We start from the raw sequence: 16,833 nt of genomic DNA on the forward strand, positions 1-16,833 counted from the left end.
AAAACAATGCGAAGTGCATAATATTGTCCGCACTGTGCTGTAAGAGTGCAACGGATGACAACAAAGTAGTAATGGTATGAAAATAAGTGACACTCGAGACACTCCCGGTTTTCCGGTCGTATGGCGGGCGACTGAGGCATCTCCATACACGTCTTCGCTCTTCATTTGGGCTCATTTGGAAGCGGGACTGATCACTGAAGACAGTTCTACTACAGTCAATTAGATTCCAGGTCTAGAGACTACCCTGACAGCGATGGGATGCCAACCCGACTGTCGGCCGCCGTTACGGCTCGACAACCAGGAGTGACTATCTGCGGTATCATTTCTTTTCACAGCGGGACCCTTTGGTTGTAATCCGCGACTCCCTTACAGCACACGTTATTCTACGCCGCATTTTGTTGCCCTTTAAGGCAGACTACCCGGGGCTTACATTTCAGCAACGTCTTTTGACCAGCAAGAGCCCCAGATCTCTCCCCAATTGAGAAATGTTTGGAGCACTATGGGCAGGACTCTCCAACGATCTGAGGATTTTGCCGATCTGATGAGCCAATTGAACAGGATTTGCGATATCCCTCAGGAGGACATCCATAAGTCTGTCAATCAATGCCAAGCCGAGCAGCTGTTTGTGTGAGGGCCAGATGCCGATCAACGCGTTATTTGTGAAGTTATTTCTGTTGAATAAATCATCCAGTTTTTCTGAAATTGCAGCCATTTGTTTGTCTAAACATATACAGGGTGAGTCACCTAACATTACCGCTGGATGTATTTCGTGAACCAAATCAAATACTGACGAATCGATTCCACAGACCGAACGTGAGGAGAGGGGCTAGTGTAATTGGTTAATACAAACCATAAAAAAATGCACGGAAGTATGGTTTTTAACACAAACCTACGTTTTTTTAAATGGAACCCCGTTAGTTTTGTTAGTACATCTGAACATATAAACAAATACGTAATCAGTGCCGTTTGTTGCATTGTAAAATGTTAATTATATCCGGAGATATTGTAACCTAAAGTTGACGCTTGATTACCACTCCTCCGCTGTTCGATCGTGTGTATCGGAGAGCACCAAATTACGTAGGGATCCAAAGGAAACGGTGATGGACCTTAGGTACAGAAGACACTGGAACAGCACATTACGTCCACATGCTAACACCTTTTTATTGGTCTTTTTCACTGACGCACATGTACATTACCGTGAGGGGTGAGGTACGCGTATACACGTGGTTTCCGTTTTCAGTTACGGAGTGGAATAGAGTGTGTCCCGACATGTCAGGCTAATAGATGTTAAATGTGGTGGCCATCATTTGCTGCACACAATTGCAATCTCTGGCGTAATGAATGTCGTACACGCCGCAGTACATCTGGTGTAATGTCGCCGCAGGCTGCCGCAATACGTTGTTTCATATCCTCTGGGGTTGTAGGCACATCACGGTACACATTCTCCTTAAACGTACCCCACAGAAAGAAGTCCAGAGGTGTAAGATCAGGAGAACGGGCTGGCCAATTTATACGTCCTCCACGTCCTGTGAAACGCCCGTCAAACATCCTATCAAGGGTCAGCCTAGTGTTAATTGCGGAATGTGCAAGTGCACCATCATGCTGATACCACATACGTCGACGCGTTTTGCAGTGGAACATTTTCGAGCAACGCTGGCGGATCATTCTGTAGAAACGCGATGTATGTTGCAGCTGTTTGGGCCCCTGCAATGAAGTGAGGACCAATGAGGTGGTCGCCAATGATTCCGCACCATACATTTACAGTCCACGGTCGCTGTCGCTCTACCTGTCTCAGCCAGCGAGGATTGTCCACGGACCAGTAATGCATGTTCCATAGATTCACTGCCCCGTGGTTTGTGAAACCCGCTTCATCGGTAAATAGGTAGAACTGCAACGCATTCTCTGTTAATGCCCATTGACAGAATTGCACTCGATGATTAAAGTCATCACCATGTAATTGCTGATGTAGCGACACGTGAAACGGGTAAAGCGGTGACGATGCAGTATGCGCATGACACTACTTTGACTCAGTCCACCGGCTCTCGCAATGTCCCGTGTACTCATGTGTGGGTTCATGGCACCAGCAGCTAATACACCAACTGCACCCGCTTCTCCTGTGACGGGCCTTTTATGGATCCGTTTGCGTGCTACGACCATACCTGTTGCATACAGTTGGCGGTAGATGTTTTGCAATGTGCGGCACGTTGGATGCTCTCTGTCCGGGTACCGTTCTGCATACACCCTGCAGGCTTCAGCTGCATTTCGTCGACACTCGCCATATATGAGTATCATCTCCGCCTTTTCAGAGTTCGAATACACAATGGTCACAGTTCTTACAACACTACACTATCACAGACGTCTGGTAATACGGTGTACTACAGTTGGTCTGCGTGCGGAGACGAAGGCAGAATAACAATAGCAGCAAGCGCTACATGCGGAAACTGCGACAGCTAGACCAAGCCACAACAGTGCCCTACAGCCACACTCGTAAGCACGGTCGTCATCGTAAACATGTCCCCGCAGATGCTGCTCGCCGACCGTGGCCCGTGTTTGTTACAACACGCAACTGAGCGTCGGAGGTTTCAAACGTCAACTTTAGGTTACAATATCTCCGGATGTAATTAACATTTTACAATGCAACAAACGGCACTGATTACGTATTTCTTTATATGTTCAGATGTGCTAACAAAACTAACGTGGTTCCATTTAAAAAAACGTAGGTTTGTGTTAAAAACCATATTTCCGTGCATTTTTGTATGGTTTGTATTAAACAATTACACTAGCCCCTCTCCTCACGTTCGGTTTGTGGAATCAGTTCGTCAGTATTTGATGTGGTTTACGAAATATATCCAGCGGTAACGTTAGGTGACTCACCCTGTATATATATATCACATTTTATTTCTTATTCACACGCGAAGTTCCTTAGGACCAAATTGAGGAGCAAATCTCCAAGGTCCTGGAACGTGTCAGTACATAGCATTACAACATAAAAGTAATAACAGATAAAAATAAAATCTTTATGAACTAAAGAAAAGTCAAGCCATAAGTTCCAGTAAACGCAGTCAACAATATAACATAAGAAACAGCTTAATTTTTCAAGGAACTCCTCTACAGAAGAGAAGGAATGACCCATGAGGAAACTCTTCAGTTTCGATTTGGAAGCGCGTGGATTACTGCTAAGATTATTGAATTCTTGTGGTAGCTTATTGAAAATGGAAGCAGCAGTATACTGCACATCTTTATGCACAAGAGTTAACGTCGAAATACGCAATTTTATGTCGTATAGAACTAACGGTATTTAGTTTAGTTAGTCATGAAAAGCGTTTAAGTACCAACTTTTATGCAAATTGGAGCTTAGGAAAAAAAATATCTTTTAACCTAAAGATCTGTGACCTATTTTTTACATATGAATAATAAAGTACCTATAAAAAGTATTAGGTATTAACAGCGATAGCGATATAAAAAAATAAAAAAAGACCGAAGTGTTAGGCAAATACGAAGCATGAGCGCATATCAACTAGCAACCTTGCTGCACGCTGGGCAGAAAATATTTTTTTCCATCTGATCCCTGGGGTACCTCCCATTTGACTGTATCCCACTCAGACCCCGCATCTGTCGTATAGTGTCGAAAAGCTTGGAGCCACTGTCTTATATGATGAAATAGGCACTTTTTAGGAGATTAAAGCCGAAATAGGCAAAAATAGGCACTAACGTCGAAACAGGCTTTTTGTAGAATCGGCGAAGCAGTGATAAGAAGAAGAAACAAGATGATAGGACATTTGTTAAGAGAAGTGGGAATAACTTCCACGGTCCTGGATGGAGCTGTAGCGGTTAAAAGCTGTAAGGGAAGGCAGAGACTGATGGCGAAGGCTGAAAATTCTGTTCTGAGGTGGAGAGGTTGGCACAGGGGAAGAATTCATGACGGACCGCATTAAAACAGCCAAACTCCTGATTAAACATCACTTCACTTCATTATCTTTCTGGATGTAGAGGTCTACAGAACCCCCCTTTTGCCAACTGGCCCTAATGCAAACTGGGGCACAAGGTCTGCCGTAACCGTACCTACAGCAACCAGAATTTAAATGCTGAATCCCTCCGTCATCCGGTTCACACCGACTATCTGAGCACACTGCGTCGGTGATAAAAATAACAACAAACAAGAACTGAAATAGATTTACTACATGTTCTGAGCTCATGGATACAACACAAAAAAAGAGTTAGAAAGCTCAGAACGAAGTCAGTTACAGAAAATGAAACAAAAGAGTAGCTTCCAGTGATAAGATTACTATATGTCAAGGGCGTCAGTGACCGAGTAGGCAAGGTAAGGCGCATTGCTGAGGAGGAATCTAAACAGTTTTCTAGAGTTCTCGTAGCATCCAGGGTTCGGGAGGGTCCGCTAAGGATGCAGTAAAAACCCTCTACGCTCCACGTCTAAACGAGATACGTTGTGAGTGGGATGCCCCCTGTATCGAGAAAACCAGAAATCATGGTAGCAACAGCATGGCCCAGCATAAGCAACTTTTGCCTTTGGAGCAGCACTACCGATCGGCGATTGTGGGCAGTCTATTAAGTTCGATGAATCACCATAAGTGGAAACTGCAAACAGCCATGGAAGCGCACTCTCAAAATACGACTGTCAAGTGAAATCGAAAAGTGGCGTGGCAACATCAGCAGGGCAGACAACTACAGTCTTCGGCGTCGTGGTCGCCAGCTAAGTCGGTATGACGGGCTGCGTGTGATCGCAGTGCAGCCATCTCATCCACCGGACACCACGGCAACCGACCAAACAGCGCACGCACAGCTGATGCCGTATTTTGACAGATCGCAGATTCGTAGCCGGTTACCAGTAACCAGCAAGCCGTATAACCTATAAACAGTCTGTTACATATCCCCTCCCTCGCTTCTAAGATCGATCGGTGTTATTTGGGGACCCATTAAATTCTGTGTAACATGACGCCAGTTGTGTTATGGCACCGCTAGAAATGCAACATATTGAAGCACCCACTTCTCAGATAATCAGCCTAAGCCCTGATGAAGACGGCTGCAACACGGCATAATCGTCCGTTATTTTAGTGCCTTTTCATTTCTCTGTTGTAAATAGGATTAATTTTTTAAAATAAAAGTCAGTCGTCTGCTGCAAAACAGGAATATTCTCTTGCTATTATCCGGTTTCGACAGATCAATCTGTCATCTGTCGAGGTCTACAGAGTTTAGGAAAATGTAAATCATTAGAAGGTTGCTATATCCTTAGGCAAAGCGCAAGAAGCGTGTTTGCAAAAAAATTTACTCAGTGTGAGTAAACACATTGTCAGTGAAGTGCAGTGTCATGACAAATAGCAAAATATATTCGACAATTTAAGGGGTAGGCAGAAGTAAGTGCCAACCCCTGATTTGTTAAGAATTAGTCTATTCACATTAAAGTTTTCTTTTTTCGATTGCACAACATGCTGGTAACAGGTACTTCCATTATCTACCGCTGTCTTCTTCGTAAATTTCTATGTCCTATTTTATGTATTTTCTTGTCTTTGAATTTCAATAAAGATAAAGTATGCAAATATGTACTTCCTTCCGTTGACTCCTTCACTTACAACCTCAGACTGATAACTGAGAATCAGTCAGTCACACTTATAAAGGGTGTCCCAAAAACCACCGACTAACTTTAGCGATATTTTCGGAGATGGAAGTATTTATCAAAACAAGAAAAAAGAGTCTAGCAAACATAGGGTCTAAAGCACATACTTCTACAGCTACAAGCACTTGTTCATCTTCGCTAGTATGAAGTAGTAATATGAAATAGTACTGAACAAGTTGTCTTAGGTCTTAAGGCATGCATTTTAGAGCCGATGTTTATTAGACATTGTTTTCTTGGTTTGATCCATACTACTTCTTCCCGACATACGAAAAGCAAAGAGATTGCAATAGAAGAAATGTGTTTCGTAGCATCGAACATGAACAAGTGCTCATATCTCTTAAGGCACGCGATTTAGAGGCCTTGTTTACTTGACATTTTTTTCTCATTCTGGGATAAGGAACTTGTTCATAAAGTTTGAAGGTGTATTTTTTGGGACACTCTGTATACGGAGTAAGTTTGGTACAGTACAGCGAGGAACGTATACAGGGTTCCTATAGGTTTTATGTAACACACTACGCCTTCAAATACCACGCATAAGATTTTCACATTCTCTCTCACTATGAGAAAACTATTAGCCCTATAAAAACAATGAAAAGGTCCTTTTCGAAGAAAATTTAATGTATTTATTTTTTGCACTGGGATACTTTTTGCTGGAGGCTGTAGTTTACGAATTATTCAAGATAAGCGTGTAAAAGTGCCCTTCAAACTTGTGTTTGTTGAATAACTCAGAAACCATGGCCTCCAGCGAAAACGTTTACCAGTGAAAAATTTGACTACATCATGCTACCAACAAAAAGAATATATTAATTTTTTCTGTAGGTCTTATAGTTTGTGTATAGTGAGCAAGAGAATATGAAAATCTCGCATTTGGCTTTTGAAGGCGCTGTGAATATCATAAACCCTCAGCTTAATCCTGTATAAAAGCACGCAAAAAGTATTTGCAACTGAGGCAAGTTAAAAGGAAGTTATGGACTACATAAAAAACTTCAACAGCCAATGAAGTGGAAGTGTACATTTTAGGTAAAAACGTCTTAAAAGGGTTAGTATAAAATTTTATTTATTGAAAGTTGATGATGTAGTCATGGGTCGATGGTGTAGCGGGAATTCGTTGTACTACAGTATCCTGGAGAAGAGGCTTCGACCAGGAAGCGGGTATACAGAAAGACCAGGTAAATCGGAAGAACACAGGCTTCAGTGCCGTTGAGTGGAAAGCCCCGTGGAAGTATGTGAGGGGCCACAGTACATATCTGTGAATCCCCTAATAATGATTTAGATGGTACCTTTCTCTTGAAATGATCAAATTTGTGTTGTACAATTTGCTTTCTTATTCTTTCTTGAATAACAACATAGTGCACCAAGGCAGGAGAACTATTATTGAGGTAGCACAACCCAGTGCTCCTATAGAAATACCACTCAAAATCTCCTTAAAAGACTGATAAGAAGCAGTCAACATTATGTACCTCTATAAAAATACGTTATTCAACTACATGATACATAAAAGTGTGCACAAGAAATTAACATGAAGTATTTTATGATGTTTGTCTAAAGGATCTACAGACATGCAGCAACTAACTACTCTACCACGTTCCACTTAATCGTAAGTATTTACAAAGAAATTAGAATACTCAAGTACAGTAACGCCTCGGTTAACCGAACTCGGGTCAACCGAAACGACTCCGGAAATCGTAAAACCAAACACCAAAAATTTATGTTGTACTTCGAGGAAATAATTCGAGGGCTTGAGCGTTCAGAGCTATAACAAGTGGGGAGAGGTGGGTGTCCGAGCTTGAGTTGCCTCCCCTGCCTTCGACTCACCTGTCTAACAATGGCTACACTGTCATCAATATTGTATTCAAGTGACGGTTTACTTTCGTTGAGTGTATGTGGTGACTAAGTGGAAGCATGTTGCGATTATTTTTTCTGATAAATTAGTTGCTGTCAAAGAAGTTGAAAGAGCAAGTTTATTTAAAACTGTTGCGGCTAATTACTGAGCTGCTGTTTCACAATATCTTCGGTTCATCCACCGACGAGTAAAACGTTTGCCTTTCAGTGGTCCGACAACCGACGGGTAAGCTGGAATGTTAACTGAGTACGAACAGCACGAACTTGTGTCAGCAACTTCGGTTACCAAGGTGCAAATGTTTTTTATTTCGTTCGATGTCTAGCTCCGACACTGTAAATGTACATTACACATTTTTGACATCTTCAGAAATACCTCCTCTGACTTTGTTACATTGATTTGAAAATGGGTTTCGGCCCGAAACTAGCCATTGAATGAAAAATAAAATATTTGCACTTGGACTAGTTTTTCGTTCCATTGCTAATTGAATGTTATGTGAGGATGGAAAAGATGCTTTTTCAATCTTTGGGTGGTTAGCTTCAAACACAGATGTGGCGTTTGGTAATTAGATGTATGTGAGGAAAAGTCATTTGCAGACCCAGATGCTGTAGATGTCTGAAGATTACAGCCGAGGCTACACTAAGGATCATATTTACAGTGCCGATGAAACGGGTATTAATTTAAGATGTTGCCAAAAAGATCTTAATTTCCTCAAAAGAAACGTCCGCCTCAGGAGACAAAATGAAAAAAAGAACGGAAAACGGTTCTTTCAACACTTCTTGCACATACAGACTGCCCGCAGTGCGTATCACGAAGCTGAACAACATTAAGCGTTGAAGGATCTTCCCGAAATACACTACCAAAAAACACTGGGACCTCTTGTTAACTCTTGGCCAAATGCTACAACGGTCAGTCGTACCGAAACTTGAAAAATTTTTAATTAAAGGAGATCTCAATAAAGCATCAGACTAATTAATTGACTGTGCGCCTACGCTTCCTAGCCAGTTAAAATGTGTCGATCTGTTGTGTGTTTCCTTCCCAAAAGTACAACCGGTCTAATTCAGTCATTGGATCAGAGTGTAATAGCGACATTTCAACAGCACTACCGTGGGCTGTTTTTGAGAACCATCCTCCAAGATTGTGACACGCAAATCCCATTTGGGAGGACGACGGTCAAACCCGTGTCCGACCATTCTGATTTAGATTTCCCGTGATTTCCGTAAATCGCTTCAGGGAAATGCCGGGATGGTGTCTTTGAAAGGGCACTTCTAGTTTCCTTCTCCATCCTTCTCTAATCCGATAAAGCCGATGACCTAGCTGTTTAGTCCACTCCCCCAAATCAACCAATCAACCATGTAAGGTGGATGAACGGGTTGTTGCGGACGATTCTCAGCAGATCACGAGCCAAGAATCCTATGAAACGTACACCTGCTGGTGCTGAGCACTATGGGACTCAACTGCTGAGGTCCTTAGACCCCTAGAACTTAGAACTAGTTAAACCTAACTAACCTAAGGACATCACAAACATCCATGCCCGAGGCAGGATTCGAACCGGCGACCGTAGCGGTCTTGCGGTTCCAGACTGCAGCGCCTTTAACCGCACGGCCACTTCGGCCGGCACGTACACCTGCCTAATATCGTGTACGGTGCCTGCAAGCACGCAGAAGAGCTTCAGCATGACGTGGCATGGACTCGAAAAATGTTTGAATTAGTGCTGGTGGAAATTGAAACCATGAATCCTGCAGGGCTGTCCATAAATCCGAAAGACTACGAGGCGGTGGAGCTCTCTTATGAATTGCACGTTGAAGGTATCCCAGATATGCTCCATAATTTTCGTGCCTGCGGAATTTGGTGGCCAGCAGAAGTGTTTGAACTCAGAAAAGTGTTCCTGGAACCGCTCTGTAGCAATTCTGGACGTGTGGGGTGTCGCACTGTCCTGCTGGAAATGATGGATGCAGGTGATCAAACAGGATGCCTACGTACGTGTCGCGTCTCAGAATCGTTTCTAGACGTATCAGGGGACCAATATCACTCCAACTGCAAACGCCCCATACCATTACAGAGCCTCTACCAGCTTTAACGGTCCTCTGATGGCGTGCTGGGTCCATGGTTTAATGAGGTTGTCTCCATACCCGTACACATCCATCCACCCGATACAATTTGAAACGAGACATGTCCGACCAGGCAACATGTTTAAAGTCATCAATAGTCCAATGTCGGTGTTGACTGCCCAAGGTGAAACTTAAAGCTTTGTGTGCAGTCATCAAAGGTACACGAGTGGGCCTTTGGCTCCGAAAGCCAATACCGATGATGTTCCGTTGAATGGTTCGCCCACTGACATTTGTTGATGGCCCAGCATTGAAATCCGCAGCAATTTACGGAAGGATTGCACTTTCTCCTCAGTCGTCATCAGTCCCGTTCTTGCAAAATCGTTTTCCGGCCGCAGTGATGTCGTACATATGATGTTTTACCGGATTCCTGACATTCGCGGCACACCCTTGAAATTGTCGTACGAGAAAATCCCTTCTTCATCGCTACCTCGGAGGTGCTGTGTCCCATCGCTCGTAAGCCGATTATAACACCATGCTCCAACTCACTTAAATCTTGAAAAAATGCCATTGTAACAGCTGTCACCGATCTATCAGTTGCACCAGACAGTTGTTTTCTTCTATAGGCGTTGCCGAGCGCAGCGCCGTATTCTGCCTGTTTACGTATCTTTGTATTTGTTCAAAATGGCCCTGAGCACTATGAGACTAAACACCTGAGGTCATCAGTCCCCTAGAAAACTTAGACTACTTAAACCTAATGAACCTAAGGACATCACACACATCCATGCCCGCGGCAGGGTTCGAACCTGCGACCGTAGCAGTCGCGCTTTGTATTTGTATACGCACACCTATACCAGTTCCATTGGCGTTTCAGTGTAGAAACAGTGTTCCTCATACAAAACCTTTCAAAAACACAGACTTTAATTCGGTTAACCGGGTTTGTTCTGTACAATAATTTGAGACTATGTAACCTCCCCCTCACTTATCGACCTTAATGACAGTGAAAAATTAAACCGCGTGTACCTAATGGAAATTTGGGAAAAGCAATCGTCACCGAAGTTAATCTGTCAGTAAAGGGGGAGGAAAGGATTACATCTAAATGAAAGGAAAAATTCAAATGAAACTGGTGGAAATTAATTTTGAAAAGTGGTAAAGTTAATAAAGAAAGTAAATGTGTGGTCGTTACGTTAACAATTAATTGGCGCTAATTAGATATTTGAGATTTGGGGGAAATTACGGTCGCCAATCCTAAGGACAATTACTATAGTAACTGAAAAAGAAGGGTTATTACACATATAATTAGCACCAGAAGCGTGGCAACTGAAGGTTGACACGTGTAGTGTGAAAACTGACAGTTTGTCAGAAATAATAAATTTCGCTACACTCTGACTTAATTTAGCAAAAGAATTAATAAAACCGGAAAATCGAAAGTTAATTTAGTGACTGAAGTTAATAGTGACCTTTCTTTCTGAAGCACATCGAAATTCAGTAAGATACGGTTAGTCTTCGACTACCGCAACATTCATTTCAAAAGCTAATTGAATCTACGCAATTTAGAAATAAGAGATTTAACTTTGAACTTGAATTAAATGATTCTGAACAATAAACAATAGTAAAATTTAGTACGTACCAAGCTGAGCTGCAGTCACAGGTAAGCTAAAATACGGCAACAAAACTCGCACTCTTAATTTGTGCTTGTGTAATCTAAATATTGTAGCCAGCTATGAATACCTTAACTGAACTTTGAAATTAAAGCAGTGAAATCGAAAGATGCTGGCGTTTGAATTTCAACGACACTCGGGTCCATTCCGGAAAAGGAAGGGACCCTGCTTGGTAATGCAATTGGCACAATGAGCAACAAAGGTTCATGCTACGTTGCTGTACTTTTGTGATTTGAACAGTTTGAAAAGCTGAGGTCTGCCATACAGTTCTAAAACTTTACGTGCTTCCAGTCTCCCTTGTTGGTTGATTGAAGGTATGAAGCCGTCGCTCGAGGAGGTGGCGACAGTCACTCATTGTCGGCCGTCGCTGTTGCAGAAGCTGGATGTTGGCGCGCCTTCTTCTTGACACGGTCACCAGGCGAAACGGGCTCTTGATGTGCGCCAGCTAATGCTTCCCGTCCGCGACACCGTGTCAGAAACTATCATAGCAAGTCGAGCGCAATTACATGCTGCCCAACTCCGAAAGCGCGGCAACTCGCGGGAGCTTCATACAACACACCTGCTCCACTGTACCACCCCAGCCCGACTCCCTCTGCTCTGCCCGCGTTCCACTCGGTAGAGTGAACACTACCAAAGATCCTAAACACTTGGGTTCTCCACACAACCTATCGATGTACTCGTTCGATAACATAGTTTTCCCTAGGCCAGACCCACCGTATAAATACAAATAATATTCACAAAACAAACCAATTATAAATCGACATAAATGCATAAATATATACAAATAGTAAAACAATTACAATATACAAAGACACAGAAATGTCATACCTTCAGGTAACAAAATAAGGAAAAAAATTTATAGTACAATAGATGGAAACAGGAGGATATGCATTCCGGCGTTACACATGCCCCACATTGTCTGAGTATGTTCGTGTAATCTAAACAGACTCAGAAAATGTCCCAAAAAAGAAAAAGCGGAAATGCATACGCTCAAAACATCAGCAAAATTTAGCATTCGTCTAATTAACCATAAATCAATTTTTAGACCATAATAATTGAGTGGAGACACTCCTAATCTTATTCCACTCTTTCATCTTACACAAAAGAAAGGTTGACAACATATTAAAATTCATAGAAAACATAGAAAATGGTTTAGGTAATCTAAAATCGTCAAAATTCCTAACAGTATCAAGAAATGGAATACTATTTACAAAATTAATCAGGGTACATGGTCATAAAAAAGGGTATATCAAAATACGCAAATTAATAATTAATTACATAGAATACACATTTTATATAACCTTTTCATGATTAATATTCTCGGCATGAGAGTCCACTTAACGCTGAACAAGAAAATAATATACAGCAGATCGAAAAAACATAAATATTGACAGCAGAATTCTTTCACATGAGCAGTCCGGGAAGAAAAACAGCTCCGCCTTCCGTACCCGCAAGTACAAAGAATGACGACAGCGGCACAAGAGCCGACAGCGGCACAAGAACCGACAGCGGCCCCGCCTCGCCAGTATTGTTGCGCCCGCGTGTGCGGCACGCTTGATTTCAATCGCCCTTGTAACGGCATTTCCAGAAAGTCCGTTTCACTGAATTCTTTCGGAAAAACTCACTCCCGAGTAATCTCAAGGAGTCCATTAACACTATAACAGTGGATAACTCGACACTGTCCATCATCACACGCATGTACTAGCCTGAAACTTAAAACAGCGTCTACAATGTTCCGTATACCTAATAGTTTTCCAGAGCTTGGATACTCTAAGCAATAAGCATTTGTGTGAGGTATTCCAATGACTTTATATGGTCCATTATAAACAAACTTAAATTTAGATATTTCATTGTCTATCTCGTTCGATTTCTCATTAGCTTTTACAAGTACTAAGTCTCCGATTGCGAACTTAGCAAAACGCGCTTTAGCGTCATGACGACGCATGCGTGCATCGGCTTTTAGCTTCATTACTTCTCGCAAACGATCTTTTTTCACACCAATACTAATATCAATCCGTGGAGGGAATTTGATTATCTCTTCCACTAAACTTTTACTTCTGTCATCCAACAGGATTTCCTCTGGAGAAAATCCCGTAGATTCATGTCTCAAGGTGTTCATAATTCTCTCAAATACTGCTACATATTTGCCCCATGCCCTATGGTTGTGATGGCAATAGGTACCGCAAAGTCGGCCTAGCTCGCGCATATACCTCTCAGCGGGATTCCCAGCCGGACAATAAGCTGAAATATGGATCACCTCGACCCCATTACTTTCCATGCGTTCATTCCACAACTTAGAAGTAAATTGTGCCCCATTGTCTGATAGAATCGCCTTGGGCTTACCAATATGAACAAAATAATCGTTCACAAGCTTGCTATAGACCGCTTTGGCTGTACCTTTCCTAATCGGGTATAGTTTGATGAACTTGGAATGCTTCTAGCACTACTAAAATGTAGGCAAAGTTTCCTGATGACTTGGGCAAATGTCCGTACAAGTCCACGCACAGTAACTCAAAGGTGTCGTTAGGCCTTATACTTGGCATAGGACCACGACTCGTACAGTTGGTAACCTTCACCTTCTCTCATAAATCGCAAGTTTTCACTCCGTTGTTAAAATGCACTACTTCACTCAGTTTTTCCGTACATTTCTTTGGTCCACAGTGACCATACGCCAAATGGTAGCAGTCTATTATTTCCGTGACGTATTTGGTGGGCCAGCATACCCGCCAAGTATTACTATCTTCACCCTTACGTATGTACAAGATATGATCGTATATCTTGTAATACTTCCTTAATTTCTCTCCTTCTGGACTCCTTTCGTCATATCGGGTTTCCACCATATTTAAACAACCATCCTCGTTCTGATGACGACGTAGATTCTTACAGATGTTCACTATTAATTTACGTCCCCCAACTTCTTTAAAATAGTATAATTTGACAACTCCATCTGACTCATCTTTCAATACATCTTGATTAGACTCGGGCAACCGGGACAGCGCATCCGCTACGCAATTGTCGGTCCCTTTTACGTAACAGATGTCACAGTTAAGTTGCTGTAGATACAGCGACCACCTAGTCAGTCTTTCGTGAAGTAGTTTACAATCCTTCAGATAAGTGAGCGCCTTATGGTCCGCAGGAATAATCACCTCACGGTCCCATAGGTAACTCTTGAACTTCTTGAAACCCCACACGATAGCGAGACAATCTTTCTCAGAAATCGTGTAGATTCGCTCACATTTTGATAAAGTTCGACTCGCGAACGCTATCGTCCGGTGTTCCTTATCCTCTCCTTTGCCAACTTCTTGGAACAGTTCCATTCCCGCCCCGTAATTCGACGAATCCGTTCCCAGATGGAAGGGTAGCGATAAATGAGGATGAAATAGTATGTTAGATCTTAACAACTCGTCTTTTAATCTCTCGAAAGCGGCCTGAAATCCGTCGGTCCACACAAACGGAACATTTTTGCGTAAGAAGTTATTCAAATTTTCATCATTAAACACTTGTCCTTTTACAAATTAACGGTAAAATCCTGTTAGCCCTAGAAAACTTTTTAACTGTTTCCTAGACTTGGGTGGAGGACAATTCCTTATTGCCTCTAGTTTCTCTGGGTCCTTCGTAATACCAGCAGTGGTAAATACATGTCCTAAAAATTTCAGTTCCTGCTTCACAAATTCGCATTTCTTTAGCTTTAGAGTCATTCTGCCACGGCGCAATGCTCTAAAAACTTCATCTAACACGTCACAATGGTCATGCCAAGTGGCATTGGCCAACAATAGGTCGTCAACATATACAGTTAATCTTGAACTCAAAGCCGGTCCTAGCAGTTTATCTAGGGTCCTGATGAATATATGTAACGCCCGAAATGCATATCCTCCTATTTCCATTTGTTGCACTGCAAATTTTTTTTCTTATTTTGTCACCTGAAGATGTGACATTTCTGTCTCTTTATGTATTGTAATTGTTTCACTGTTTGTATATATCTATATATATTTATGCATTTTTGTTGGTTTGTTTTGTGAATATTATTTGTATTTATATGCTGGGTCTGGCCTAGGGAAAACTATGCTATCGAACGAATACATCGATAGGTCGTGTGGAGAACCAGTGTTTAGGATCCTTGGTAGTGTTAACTCTGCCGCGTCGAGCGCGGGCAGAGCAGAGGGAGTCTGGCTGGGGTGGTGCAGTGGAGCAGGTGTGTTGTGTGAAGCTCCCGCGAGTTGCCGCGCTTTCGGGGTTTGGCAGCATGTAACTGCGCTCGACTTGCGATGATAGTTTCTGACATGGTGTCGCGGACGGGAAGCATTAGCTGGCGCACATCAAGAGCCCGTTTTGTCTGGTGACCGTGTCGAGAAGAAGGTGCGCCAACATCCAGCTTCTGCAACAGCGACGGCCGACAATGAGTGACTGTCGCCAACTCCTCGATCGACGGCTTCAAACCTTCAATCAGCCAACAAGGAAGACTGGAAGCACGTAAAGTTTTAGAACTGTATGGCAGACCTCAGCTTTTCAAACTTTTAAAATTGTTGCATCACAAAATTACAGCAACTTAGCATGAACGTTTGTTGCTCATTGTCCCAATTGCATTGCCAAGCAGGGTCCCTTCCTTTTCCGAAATGAGCCCGAGTGTCGTTGAAATTCTAACGCCAGCATCATTCGATTTCACTGCTTTAATTTCAAAGTTCAGTTAAGGTATTCATAGTTGGCTACAATATTTAGATTGCACAAGCACAAATTAAGAGTGCGAGTTTTGTTACCGTACTTTAGTTACCTGTCACTGCAGCTCAGCTTGGTACGTACTAAATTTTACTATTGTTAATTGTTCAGAATCATTTAATTCAAGTTCAAAGTTAAATCTCTTATTTCTAAATTGCGTAGATTCAAGTAGCTTTTGAAATGATTGTTGAGGTAGTCGAAGACTAACCGTATTTTACTGAATTTCGATGTGCTTCAGAAAGAAAGCTCACAATTAACTTCAGTCACTAAATTAACTTTCGATTTTCCGGTTTTATTAATTCTTTTGCTAAATTAAATCAGAGTGTAGCGAAATTTATTACTTCTGACAAACTTTCAGTTTTCATACTACACGTGTCAACCTTCAGTTGCCACGCTTCTAGTGCTGATTATATGTGTAATAACCTTTCTTTTTCAGTTACTATAGTAATTGTCCTTAGGACTGGCGACCGTAATTTCCCCCAAATCTCAAATATCTAATTAGCGCCAACTAATTGTTAACGTAACGGCCGCACATTTACTTTCTTTATTAACTTTACCCCTTTTCAAAATTAATTTCCACCAGTTTCATTTGAATTTTTCCTTTCATTTAGATGTAACCCTTTCCTCCCCCTTTACTGACAGATTGACTTCGATGACGATTGCTTTTCCCAAATTTCCATTAGGTACACGCGGTTTAATTTTTCACTGTCATTAAGGTCGATAAGTGAGGGGGAGGTTACATACAGACATAGATATATTAAGTCCAAACGGCAGTACTCTATACTGATAACACCTGCCCGCAAGCAAGAAGGCGGTGTATGGCCTAGATTCTTCTTCGAGTTCTATTTGCCAGTAACTAGCCGTCAGATCGAGGCTAGTCATGAACTTAACGTCATGAAAACGTTGCAAAATCTCCTCCACACTCTCTGGTCTGTCTGT

The sequence above is a fragment of the Schistocerca americana genome, chromosome 4, assembly GCF_021461395.2.
Source record: "Schistocerca americana isolate TAMUIC-IGC-003095 chromosome 4, iqSchAmer2.1, whole genome shotgun sequence".
NCBI classification, from domain to species: Eukaryota; Metazoa; Arthropoda; class Insecta; order Orthoptera; family Acrididae; genus Schistocerca; species Schistocerca americana.